Below are 14,857 nucleotides of genomic sequence, written 5' to 3'. Positions count from 1 at the left end.
TAACATTTGCAAAAGTCTGTGCACCCAGTTAAGTCAGTACTTAGTAACACTTTGGATAAAATAACAGCATGCAAACATTGTGTTGTAGCCAGCTAGGAGTTTTTGAATTCTCATTTTGGAAATTGTTTGTCCATTCTTCCTTGCACATTGCTTTTAACTGAGAGATATTCTTGGCCTGTCTTACATGTACAGGATGTTTAAGAGCTACTCACAGATTTTCAATGATATTTGACTTGGAGGAGTATGATGGTCATTCCAAAACCTTCACTTTGTGCGTCTTGGGGTAAGTCATAAGAAATTTCAAAGAGTGTTTTAGATTGCTGCCTTGTTGTAGAAACCAATCTTTTTTTGGTTTAGTTTCCTGATTAACAAACAGCTTGGTTTTAAGTTCATGTTGTGCCCAACATTTGGTTATAAGCTGCCTCTATATTATGCAGATGTTGTTTTGCGTGCTTAAAACATAACATAACAGGAAAGGTTTTCTTCTGATGGCTCTTCCAGGAAGGCCATGTTTTTATAAGTAATACACCACAGTAGAGAAGTGCAATAAGACTCTTTTCCTCAGCTAATGCTCCCTCCAGGGCTCTTGCAGTCATATGGGGTTTTAGCTTTACCTTCCCCTTACCTTTTTTAGGTCATTAGGTCCACTATGACTCTTAAATCTTTCTCATAAGGTGTACTCTCGATTTTCAGACCTCCCATTGTGTATTCAAACCTAGTGTTTTTACTTCATATGTGTAATACTTTATTTACTAACATTACATTTCAACTGCCACAAATCTGCACAAGTATCTATGCTGTCCAAGTCTCTCTGTATTAATTTAATGATTTCCAGATTATCTACCATTCTACCTATATTGGTATCATCAGCAAACTTAACTAGCTTGTTACTTGTATTCCTAGCTAAATCATTTATATATATTAAAAATAGCAGCAGCCCCAGCACTGAACCCTGTGGAACACCACTCTTAACATCAGCCAATTCTGCTTCCTGTGTTCTGCCCCCATCTACAAAGATCACCCTGAAATCCCACTCATTTTAGATTGATGGTCAACCTTTCATGTAGCACCTTATAATACTTTGTGAAAGTCCAGATAAATAATTTCATAACCTCTGCTTTTGTTGCTTCCTCATAGCATTCTACCAAGTTAGTAAAACATGACCTCCCTCTTCTGAACACAAGCTGACTGTTCAGAAAACTCCTGTACTTTCCAGGTGTTGCACAATCTTATTCTTAATAATTCCTTCTATTAATTTTTCTGTGATTCACCTTATGTTTACTGACCTATAGTTGCTTGGATCTGCCTGGTCACACTTTATTTACCAGTCCTTCAAAATTTTCCCAGTGCACCTTGTCATCCTAAAACTATAGTGTCAAAGGTTTATATATATATATATATACTCGCTAACCTACTTAAGAACCCTTGGAAAAATATTATTTGATCCTGGAGGTTTGTTTGATTACAGCCGATTTAATCTGAGCAGTACTTCTCCCTCTATAATTTCTATATCACTCAGTACCTCCTTAGTAGTCCCTGTTATCTCTGGGATATAATCCACTTCCAGACCTCAGCAAAATGTGTATTTAGAGCATCCATTTATCTCAATGTCTGTATTTTGTAGTTCCATTTTACTTTTCCTGTGCATTTCACCCTTCTCCTTGACTTTTTCTACTAAAATGCTTTACTCCTCTCTAACTTTCTTTTAGCCTCCCTAATATCATTCTTTATGGTTACTGTCACGTTCTCATATGTGCTACAATTCACAATGGAGTTATTAATCTTATAAGCCTTATACAGCTGCTTTATCCATTGGAGCTTCTTTTTTTAACTCTTCAATTAACTGATTCCAGAGTTTTTTTAAATTTCCTATTAATTCCAAATTTAGGTATATACCTGCCCTGCATTACAAGTAAAACATTTTTAAATCTATTCCACTGCTCTTCATCTGTCTCCACACTTAAAAACTTATCCCAGTCTGTCTTCTTTAGACATTACCGCATTTGCTCAAAATTTGCCCTACCAAAGTTAAACGTGACAGTGTAAGTATTTGCATCCACACTCTTGCAAAACACTGAGAATTGTATTATATTATGGTCATTTGACCCTAGTGGTTCAATCACCTGGACACCCTCAATTCTATCCCAAATATTACAAAATACTAAATCTAGTCAGGCTTCACCCTGTGTTTTTGCTTTAACATACTGTGTTAAAAAACAGTCACTAATTACTTCTAAAAACGTATGCTCTTTTGTTCCACTATTTGCAAGGTTGTCCTAGTTATTATTTTAATATTACTAAAAAGATGAGCATTGAAATTACTGTCTGCAATGAGCAGTCAATAATACATTCCTAAGATAAGGCCTCTTTCCCTAATGCTTTCCAGTTGAAGCCACATGTCCTCACTAAGATGAGATTCATCATCCTACTGAATAGGACTTTTGTTTAAATTCTTTTGACATAAACAGCAACTCCATCTCCTTTTCTGTTCTGTCTATCCTTCCTAAAATGTGTATCCCACTATGTTATATTCATCCTCATCTTTGTTATTTAGCCAAGTTTCCATTATTGCAATAATAGCATAATTATGCTCCTCTACATACAACTCCAACTCACTTGTTTTATTTTTGATACATCTAGCATTAAGGCAAGCTATTTTTAACGTGTTATTTTTCTTTTACATTTAAATGTTGGGTTGGAATTTACATTAATATGCATTTTTATTTTTACACTATTGTTTGTTCCTCCTATAAACCTGGCCTGTCCTAAACTCCCTGCTCCCAAATCCCTAGTTTAAACAATCCTTGACTGTCCTGCTCATATACCTCCCTACCACATTGGTGCCCCTCCATTTCAAATGTAATCAATTGTGGCGGAACAGGTCCCATCTGTTCCAAAAGGAGTCCCAATGCTCCATAAACCTATACCCTTTTACTCTACACCAAGATTTGAACTATGTGTTAAGCCTTCTAATCTCCTCAGTCTTACCTAAACTGGCACATGCAGAACTTCAGAGAAGACCATCTTGTCTGTTCTGCTCCTCTTTGAATTTGGATCACGGAACTCACAGGCTACCCTCGTATTTAATTTATTCTTGAGTCACTATCTATCACTACCCCACTTTTTCTGGGAACTGGTTTTGAGGTGGCCCGTTGGGGCTCCTCATGGCTGCCTACTACCTCAGAATCTTCAGAGGCACTGTCCAGCTCCACCACATCCTGAAAACGGCTTCACACTTCCAATTCTGGGGTTAATGCCCAGAATACAGTGTACAGAATACAGTGTATGCCCTTTACCTCACACCTTGTGACCGTGACCCACCTATTTCTACCTGTCTGGTCTGAAATTTCCTCCTGCGTCACTTTAGGGGTGCACACTACTCTCTACAGGACACCTGGGCCAGGTCTGCCAATTCTCTACTACAACACAGGCCAGTCATCCCCTCCAGTTCAGTGAAGACTGAGCTCATGGTGCTGGATCACCTGGCATCTCCTGCAGATATAGCCCTCTAAGAAGACTGGCTCCTGCGAGCCATCCTCTAAAAAGTCCAACATCCAACAGGACTTGCATTGCACTAGCCTCATTATTAAATTTTGAGTTAGGATTACTAAAACTGCCTTAACTCTCTTTTTTATTAAATAATTTAACTCTAATGGTAAAATTAAAAATTGGAGTATGGGACTGCTACACCTTCTGGCCCCTTAAACTCCTGTAATCTTCTCTGTCTTGACTGCCTGATGTTTGTTCTTCTTTGGGGTAAACTTTACTTTTCTCTGTTTGTTCTCCTAACTTTGCTCTTCTTTTATTGTTTACTTAAAAGCTCACCACTCATATCATGTGTTACTTCTTCATATTAATGAACCCTTATGCTGTTGCCCTCTTAACTGCTCTATTTTCCTGACAGCTAAGTAATTTTCAATCTAGAAAAACTTGCTTTCTGAATATGCACTGCTAGTTAATTTCTTACCATCCTATCTGCTCCTACAGCCTCTTGTGCCTGATTGACCTATTGCTGGCTACCTGCCAACTTTGCATGGAGTCCTTTATTGTTTTAAAGTCAAATGTGGCCTTATTTCCCCCACTAAGGAATCCTTTTTCTGTTATTTATTAACTATTTGTTGTTACGATGCTAGTTATTTACTTACTTATTTACTTACAGATGTTATTAGCTACTGCTTCTTCCTGCCCTGCCTCACTGGTGCTAGTCCAATTATAAATAAAACAACAAGTACACGTAACAAGTAACTTTTCCAAACACACCGCCAAACACCCAGTTACTTTAACTCATGTGTGGGCAAAAAAAGAAAAAAACAAAAAAAAGCTTTAATAATTCCTGCACAGTTCTTAAGCAGCAAAAAAAATAAGTTTACAGGAGCAAAATGTATTTTTTAAATTAACTTTCACACCACAGAAAACACAGAAACTCTCATCAACTCTGAGCTGCTTTTCTTTTGTTCACATAGGCGACATCAGTGTGCCAGTACAACTCTCAGTAAAGCTGCAGGGCAGGTTGGGATATATAGTCCTTTTGGGGTACTTGGGTGCTGCCAGGGGGAGTTGCAGGGGAGCACTGTCCCAACGTTAGGGAGCTTCCACCTGACCTGTAAGTGCTTCCACCGTCTATTGCTGTGACCCCGGAAGTACTCCTGGGTACAGCTTTAAAAGAGCCATCTGCCTCACGTCAAGGAGTCAGAGTTGGGAAGAAGAGGATGGTACTCACTGTGGAAGTAGAAGGAGACAGAAAGGCACTGATTATTTACTTGCATAATGAGAAACCTGTTAAGATATTGTAATAAAAAAAAACCTTATTTTAACGTGGAACTGTGTTTGTGGCAGTTCAGTTGTGTCTGTTGTTCGGGGTTCACTAGTGCCCCCAAACCCCAACATATATATATATATATATATATATATATATATATATATATATATATATCTATACTAATAAAAGGCAAAGCCCTCACTCACTCACTCACTCACTGACTCACTGACTCACTCACTGACTCATCACTAATTCTCCAACTTCCCGTGTGGGTGGAAGGCTGAAATTTGGCAGGTTCATTCCTTACAGCTTCCTTACAAAAGTTGGGCAGGTTTTATATCGAAATTCTACGCGTAATGGTCATAACTGGAAGCAGTTTTCTCCATTTACTGTAATGGAGATGAGCTTCAACGCCGTGGGGCGGAGTTTCGGTGACATCATCACGCCTCCCCGTAATCACGCAGTACATAGAAAACCAGGAAGACCTCAAAAGCGCTGAAGAAAACATGCATTATATAATTGAGAAGGCAGCGAAACAATAAGAAGCGGCGAGTGACATATACAACCATATTCATGAGTTCTGCTACTTCGGAAACAAAGCACGATGTAAACCTACACTTTAAATTAAGTTCATAGACAGGCTGCGCTGGCGTTTGTAATTTAGTGCCTGCCCATATAAGGCCGTCCGTCAGCGGCAATCCAATAGCAAACTGCCACGGGTAAATATTCACGGGTGAAGGACTGTGCTTATGGAGAGGAAGATGAGATGGTCAGGGTGGTGTTTGACACAAACTCAGCGAAACTGCGAGAGAAAGTTTTAAGTGCCAGGACTAAGGTAACATTAAATACAGCCATGGACATAGCAGGAGATGGCACCAGCACAGCTGGGAACCTTCGATGCATGTACACCAAGCGGCTCACGTGAACTGACGCAGTGCACAGATAAAAGCAACAGTTCCAAAAGCGCTGAACAAAACCGAATTACACAATTGAAAAGGCAGCAAAAATATGAAGCGTCTGATAAGCATATTCATAAATCCAGCTACTGCGGAAACAAAGCACCACGTGGAAAAAGTCAATGTCCGCTAAAGGAAGACAGTGTAAAAAACCCGTGCATGCAGTGTGTCAGGTCTCAGATAAAGAAGAAGACGAGCTGTTTATTGATGCAGTAAAAACGAATCGATGAATGAAACCTGTCATCTTTACAGCGATTGACAAACACGGAATGTAACTTGAACACAACACATCCTACAAATACGAACCTGATTGAAAGAAATAATGATAATCAAATCCTTGATGACAGCAACACTCAGTAACACTCACAAAACAAATACTGTATATTGACAGTCATGTTACGTTATTTTTAAAATGTTTCCTTTTCTTTTCTAGCTTTTTAACACACTACTTCTCCGCTCGATACGGGTATATATATATATATGTATATATATATCCCGATCTACATACTCGAATAATGGATACTTTATTCGCCATCAATGATTGTTTTGGTAAAGCCATACTCAGTGTATTCATTAGATGAGCGGTAAAAAGTAAGAGCGAGGGAGGATGACTTATTGAGGCATGCAGGCTGTAGTCTTGGCGTCAACTCTATCTGAATTGCGCGATCACATTTGAAAAATATATCTTTTCAAGTTCTATTTAGTCCATATGTGTCAAACTCAAGGGGCGGGCCACATCCGCCCGGTGTAATTATATCCGGCCCGAGATCATTTTATATACTGTATTATTGTTATTAAAGCCCGGGTATATGAAGCGCTGGTAACACAATAAACTACAGATCCCATAATGCAGCGCTTCAGCTGCCTTGCCGAACACTTACGCGTTAATCAAGTCTACCTTATGATGCTGCAAGTTATTGCGAAGCTAGCTCACACGATGCTGAAGAGAAAAGTTGATTCTGAAAATAGAGCCTTTAAAACCGATGGGAGGCTGAGTATATGTTTACTGAACCCGTGTGTCTCATTTGTGGAGCTAATGTGGCTGTAATTACAGAATTTAATCTAAGGCGGCACTATGAGACAAAACATCAGGGTAACCTGAATGCAATGCAGAAGATACAGAAAGCAGCATAATTAAATAAGAATCTGACACTTCAGCGGACGTTTTACCGTGCACAATCACAAAGTGATTTCAAGTGAAGCTGCTTTTATGGGAGACACAAATGCACCAGTGCACCTTGCCCCACTTTCCCTGTTGCCAAGTAATGTTAAACCAAGTCGTCACTACGGTGTTCCCAAATCGCACTTTGCTGATAAACTGAGCGCACGCACTGAGTTTGCACGGCGCTTTGGTGACTTAGAAGAACAAAAAAAGTCCGTCTACATGCGGCTCGAACCTTGTGCATGTTTGGTAGCACATATCTGTGTGAGAAGCTCTTCTCAGTGATAAAGACTAACAAAACAGCACACAGGAGTCGCCTCACTGATGAGCACCTGCAATCCATCCTGAGAATCTCCACAACACAGAACCTCACACCAAAGAGAAACGAACCTGTGTCCAAAAAAAGATGCCAGGCGTCCAGCTCTAAAATGACATATGAGCAAAGACAACTGAATGATTTGATTTGTTATTGCTGAAAGGAACACATTTTATTTATATTTCCAGGTTTTGTTATGCAGCATGTTCATATTTGAATTTGTATAATTTTGACAGGATATATTTTTATGGAGAGCAAAATCTTTTGGGATATTTAAAATCTAAGTTTATTTTTATATAAAATTACATAAGAGTAAAGAAATTTGAATGTTTGTTCTTTTAACGTTTACTTTATTTCTAACTTGTATAATTTAGACAGGATATATTTTTATGGAGAGCAAAATATTATAAGTTGTTTAAGGTTTGAGTTGATTTATTCAGAATAATATTCCTGTCTGTTTTACCATTCCTACCAAAGATATTTCTGTCGACTAAATAAAAATTCCTTCTATTTAAAATTTAAATAGAACTTGAACAAAAACGATAGTTCATAATATCCACGCAGACTTGCACGTAAGAGTGGGAGTCATCCGTTTTAACAAGCAGCGTATTGCACTGATACGAAATAGCTGTGTGTGTATATATGTAGATATGTATGTATATGTATATATATGTTTATATATGTGTGTGTGTATGTATGTATGTATGTGTGTATGTATTTATGTTTGTGTGTATATGTATGTGTATATATGTAGATATATATATATGTACTAGCAAAATACCCGCGCTTCGCAGCGGAGAAGTAGTGTGTTAAAGAAGCAATGAAAAGAAAAGGAAACATTTTGAAAATAACGTAACCTGATTGTCAATGTAATTGTTTTGTCACTGTTGTGAGTGATGAGTGTTGTTGTCATATATATATATATATATATATATTTACACACACACACATAAACATATATATATATATACATATCTATACATATACACATATATACATACATATATATCTACATATAAACACACACATATATACACACATATACATACATACACACACACATATATAAACATATATATACATATACATACATATCTACATATATACACACACAGCTATTTCGTATCAGTGCAATACGCTGTTTGTTAAAATGGTTGACTCCCGCTCTTACGTGCAATAACAAATCAAATCATTCAGTTGTCTTTGCTCATATGTCATTTTAGAGCTGGACGCCTGGCATCTTTTTTTGGCCACAAGTTCGTTTCTGTTTGGTGTGAGGTTCTGTGTTGTGGAGATTCTCAGGATGGATTGCAGTTGCTCATCAGTGAGGCGACTCCTGTGTGCTGTTTTGTTAGTCTTTATCACTGAGAAGAGCTTCTCACACAGATATGTGCTACCAAACATGCACAAGGTTCGAGCCGCATGTAGACGGACTTTTTTTGTTCTTCAAAGTCACCAAAGCGCCGTGCAAACTCAGTGCGCAATAACTCTAACCAGCGCTGCATTATGGGATCTGTAGTTTATTGTGTTACCAGCGCTTCATATACCCGGCTTTAATAACAATAATACAGTATATAAAATGATCTCGGGCGGATATAATTACGCCGGGCCGGATGTGGCCCGCGGCCCTTGAGTTTGACACATATTGACTAAATAGAACTTGAAAAGATATATTTTTTCAAATGTGATCGCGCAATTCAGATAGAGTTGACGCGCAATACAGCCTGCATGCCTCAATGAGTCATCCTCCCCTCGCTCTTACTTTTTTACCGTTCATCTAATGAATACACTGAGTATGGCTTTACCAAAACAATCACTGATGGCGAATAAAGTATCCATTATTCGAGTATGTAGAGCGGGATATATATATACATATATATATATATATACCCGCGTATCGCAGCGGAGAAGTAGTGTGGTAAAAAAGGTAGAAAAAGAAAAGGGAACATTTTAAAAATAACGTAACATGACTGTCAATATACAGTATTTGTTTTGTGAGTGTTACTGAGTGTTGCTGTCATCAAGGATTTGATTATCATTATTTCTTTCAATCAGGTTCGTATTTGTAGGATGTGTTGTGTTCAAGTTACATTCCGTGTTTGTCAATCGTTGTAAAGATAACAGGTTTCATTCATCGATTCGTTTCTTACTGCATCAATAAACAGCTCGTCTTCTTCTTTATCTGACACCTGACACACTGCATGCACGGGTTTTTTTTACACTGTCTTCCTTTAGCGGGACATTGACTTTTTCCACCGTGTGCTTTGTTTCCACAGTAGCTGCATTTATGAATATGCTTATCAGACGCTTCATGTTTTTTGCTGCCTTTTCAATTGTGTAATTCGGTTTTGTTCAGCTCTTTGGAACTGTTGCTTTTATCTGTGCACTGCGCCAGTTCACGTGAGCCGCTCGGTGTACATGCATCGAAGGTTCCCAGCTGTGCTGGTGCCATCTCGTGCTATGTCCATAGCTTTATTTAATGTTACCTTAGTCCTGGCACTTAAAACTTTCTCTCGCAGTTTCGCTGAGTTTGTGCCAAACACCACCCTGATCATCTCATCTTCCTCTCCATAAGCACAGTCCTTCACCCGTGAATATTTACCCGTGGCAGTTTGCTATTGGATTGCCGCTGACGGACGGCCTTATATGGGCAGGCACTAAATTACAAACGCCAGCGGCAGCCTGTCTATGAACTTAATTTAAAGTGTAGGTTTACATCGTGCTTTGTTTCCGAAGTAGCAGAACTCATCAATATGGTTGTATATGTCACTCACTCGCTTCTTATTGTTTCGCTGCCTTCTCAATTATATAATGCATGTTTTCTTGAGCGCTTTTTTGAGGTCTTCCTGGTTTTCTATGTACTGCGTGATTACGGGAGGCGTGATGATGTCACACGAAACCCCGCCCCCACGGCGTTGAAGCTCATCTCCATTACAGTAAATGGAGAAAAACTGCTTCCAGTTATGACCATTATGCGTAGAATTTCGATATAAAACCTGCCCAAATTTTGTAAGAAAGCTGTAAGGAATGAACCTGCCAAATTTCAGCCTTCCACCCACACAGGAAGTTGGAGAATTAGTGATGAGTCAGTGAGTGAGTCAGTGAGTCAGTGAGTGAGTGAGTGAGTGAGTGAGTGAGGGCTTTGCCTTTTATTAGTATAGATGTATATATGTGTATATGTATAGATATGTATATATATATATATGTTTGTGTGTGTGTGTAAATATATATATATATATATATATATATATATATATGACAACAACACTCATCACTCACAACAGTGACAAAACAATTACATTGACAATCATGTTACGTTATTTTCAAAATGTTTCCTTTTCTTTTCATTGCTTCTTTAACACACTACTTCTCCGCTAAGCTGGTATTTTAGTATATATATATATATATATATATATATACACAAACACACACATAAACATATGTATATATATATATATATATATATATATATATATATACATATCTACATATCTATACTAATAAAAGGCAAAGCCCTCACTGACTGACTGACTGACTGACTGACTCACTCACTCACTCACTCACTCATCACTAATTCTCCAACTTCCCGTGTAGGTAGAAGGCTGAAATTTGGCAGGCTTATTTCTTACAGCTTACTTACAAAAGTTGGGCCGGTTTCATTTCGAAATTCTACACGTAATGGTCATAACTGGAACCTATTTTTCTCCATATACTGTAATGGACTTTAGCTCAATGGCTGTGGGGGGCGAAGTTGTGTGTCACATCATCACGCCTCCCACGTGAACTGACTGTGAACGCTGTACGTAGAAAACAAGGAAGAGCTCCAAAGAGCACTGAAGAAAAACACATACAAATTTATTCAGAAGTGCAGCAACTGCGGAAACAAAGCTTAAATTAAGTTTATAGACACGCTACCGCTGCCGTTTGTCATGCCTTCGTCGAATTCTTTATTTGCGAGATACAAGTTTAATGAGAAGACACGAGGTATAAACGAGACTTTGGATCACTTTGTAACGGAGTTAATATTGCTGTAGCGAGAAACTTTTAAGTGCCGGGTCTTAGCTAACATTAAGTAAAGCCGTGGACATCGCAACATCACACAAGAGAGCAGCTCACGTGAACTGACTGAACGCAGTATGAGTGATCACTTCCATGAATCAAACCTGTTCAAAAAACGCATTACACAATTGACAAGGTAGGAAAAGAATATGCTCCGAGCTGAGCTCCACAGCTAATGCGGTCTGAGGGCTTTGCCTTTTATTAGTATAGATATATATATATACCTGTATATATATATATATACAGGTAGTCCCCAGGTTACGGACATCCGACCTACGACTTACAAACAAGGCCACACCTGCAACGCATGCACCTCAGTAACTGCCGCTCCGTCATCTTCAGCCTGTGGATGCTGCAAGCGGTGGCTGGATGGAGGCTGGCGGGGGGCGATTTCGCTGCTCGCGCAGAGTAGTGTCGCTCAGGCAGCTCCCGGCGGCAAGCGGTTTCACTGCCCGCCCACCACACATGGCTGCCCCATTCGTTCTCGGTAGGCTGCTGATAATGCTGCAAGCGGTGACCCTGTTGTGGGTGAACGGAGGCCATTGAGGGTGAATGGGGCGGCGGGGGGTAGCATTGCAGTGTGCATCGGATAGCTGCCTATTTAATGGGGGCGATTCACTACTCGCCTTTGGCCGCACCGTGTTCGTTAATGGTGGGCGGACACTGCAGGCAGCATACTGTAGTGTAGGTGACTGTGAGGTGGGCTGGTGATGAACCGCCCCTCGATGCCCCCATTCATTCTCATTAGCAAGCCTGCTTGTACTGTTACGTACATGGCAGGAAGTTGTCTCTTGTCAGTACACCAGACGTGCTGACGAGGGGTGCCTTCCTGCTGTGATAGCATGTACAGTGCTGTGCTGAGGAGCTCATCTTAATCTTTTGTCTTCACCCTTCAACAATGTCTCTGAAACACAAATCTGATGGAAGTGCTGGTGATAAAGTAAAGAAGAGAAAAACCATTGGAAATAAAGTAGAAATAATAAAAAGGTCAGAGACAGGTGAAACTCATTCATTGGCAGAGGATTTGGTTACAGTAGGTCTACAATAGCATTTATTAAATTTATGTACCTGTTCCGACTTACATACAAATTCAACTTAAGTACAAACCTACAGTCCCTATCTCGTATGTAACCCGGGGACTGCCTGTATATATTGTGGCAGTAGGGGGCGATAGTGCTCCCTTGAACCCTCAGGTACAACTCCAGACACCAGGTAAAAGTCCAAGACTTTTTATTTTCTTTTAACACAGTGCACCAAGAACCTTCCACATTAATTATAAACCAAATTCAACACAATAATCACTCCTCCTCGCCCAGACACTTTGCTCCTCTACCTCCCAGCACAGCTCAGCGTCTGGACTGAGGCATCGTCCTTTTATAGCCCCTGACCCGGAGGTGTTCCTGTCCCATCAGTTCACAGTTCCTTATTCCTTCCGGGTCAGGGCAATCAGTTCTTTACTTCAACCTGGGAGCACGACATTTCTTCCCGTCACGTGACCGTGACGTACTCCCGGGTCATACGGCATCACAGAGCCCATAAGCTCCCCACAGCGACTCCTGGTGGTCCCCAAGGTATCCAGCAGGGCTGTGTATAAACACTACAAAGTCCATAAGGCCCTGCTGGACCTCGGGGCACGATCCTGCTGTCGGGAGAGCTCCTCCTGGCGCCTGGGGGTGAGGACTGGCATGGGAAGCCGGCAGTCCTCCACATATATATATATATATATATATATATATATATATATATATATATATATATATATATATATATATATATATATACTGTATATAACATAGTTAATACAAACATTTATACATTCTTAAGCCTTCTTAATCCATTCCAGGTTTTCCAGTGGCCAGAGCAGATGCCATCTTCAGTTCATCATTGAGTACAAGGCAGAAAGCAACCCTGAATTTTAAACAGGGGTGGTTGCTGCCTGCATCCAAGAGTATTATAACAGGCACTTTCACTTGATGATCCTAAATGAATTAGGTACTGTAGATTACAGAATACTGTGCCAGTCATGAGAAAATGAAGATACAAGAGAAGAAGGACTAAGAAAAACTGTGGTAGACCTGGAGAAAATACTAACCTCTGGAGTATTAGTTAGAGGTTTCAGTCAGACTCAGGAAATGTACTCTAGTGGTTGTCTGTTTGTTGTTAAGCAATGGAAAATATAATGAATATGTCACCTTCATTTTCGTAGAAATGTTATTGAGTAAAATATTTATTTCCAGAATGTTCTAATCTTTTTATGCATTCACTTGTGCAGTCAAGTCACTTTCTAAAATATGATAACAGAAAAATACAGCCTCATAACAAAGAAAATATTTGTATGCATTTGTTTAAATAGATACTGACTATCTGAAGTTTCTGCCACTGTGATTTATTGTACGCCTGTCTCATTGATATATCTTTTATACAGATGTTTTTTACACATTTCAGTAATATATTCTTATTCCCAGTACATTAAATGTCATCTGTGCCAGGGGGAATTTAAAACCTTTTACACTGTCTGTGGATTCTTTTTATGTAGCTGAAGGGCAGGAAATAATTGTTCCTCTATAAATGTAGACCTGTATTGACAATCATCAGAAAAGCTGACCCATGATCTAACTGATGCCAGCATTTAGTTGTCTGAAAATCTGTCACTCACTTGGATTTAAACATTATCCACTGAGACTTAAGATTGTGAGCCCAGATACCTACACTGTATAAAGCATCCTAGTGTTTAACCAAGAACGCTTTTTATATTCCTTAACTCCACAGTACAATAACATTCTGCTGAATCATAAAGGCCTGAAGAGATTATAATTTGGTATCATTACACAGTATCAAATAATAATAAAGCTGATAGGAACTGTGGTATAGCAGGTAAGGCATTTGACTTTAAACCCTAAGTTTATCAATTCAACTCCCTCCTGCAGCTCTTATCTTGTCTGAACAGGGGGGCTATGCAGAAAAATGGCTCTCATACGATATTTTTGGCAAACCCCTTAAATTAAAGATGAAAGTCTACACTTCAATCACATTGTGATTGCTTCATTTCAAATCCATTGTGGTGGCATACAGAGACAAATTTATGAAAATGGTGTCACAGTCCAAATACTTATGGACCTGACTGTAATACATTTAATTAACCAGAAGAGACCATGCCATTCTTGTGTGAATTGCATGAATTTCATTAAAAGCAAAATTACATTTATTTTCACATTTGTTTTTTGTAAAGTGAAACAATGAGTTTCACTATGAATTTAATTTCGCCCAAATTGTTTTGCTCACCAGCATTCTTTCATTCCCAGGTTGTGGCATGTTTGTTTCTTTGAAATTGTTATGGTTGCATTCCTCTATGTAGTTTTTGATCTCATTCCATTATTCTCTGTTTCGGGAAGACAAACTTGTATACTGTTCATTATTTAATCAGGGTGGTCTCTTATACATTATCTTTTAGTCTTATAATGTTGCATTATTTTTTTGCCTATGCAGTACTGAGAACTTTCTTTTAAGTGTGTTTGTTACAAAAGCTGAACACCTCTGACTGTCTTCTAATGTAATTGCTCCATACACCTTTGCATCTTGAAAAAATATTTTAATAAAATCAGTTT

The sequence above is a fragment of the Polypterus senegalus genome, chromosome 2 (assembly GCF_016835505.1).
Source record: "Polypterus senegalus isolate Bchr_013 chromosome 2, ASM1683550v1, whole genome shotgun sequence".
NCBI classification, from domain to species: Eukaryota; Metazoa; Chordata; class Cladistia; order Polypteriformes; family Polypteridae; genus Polypterus; species Polypterus senegalus.
This window is presented reverse-complemented; position numbering follows the sequence as displayed.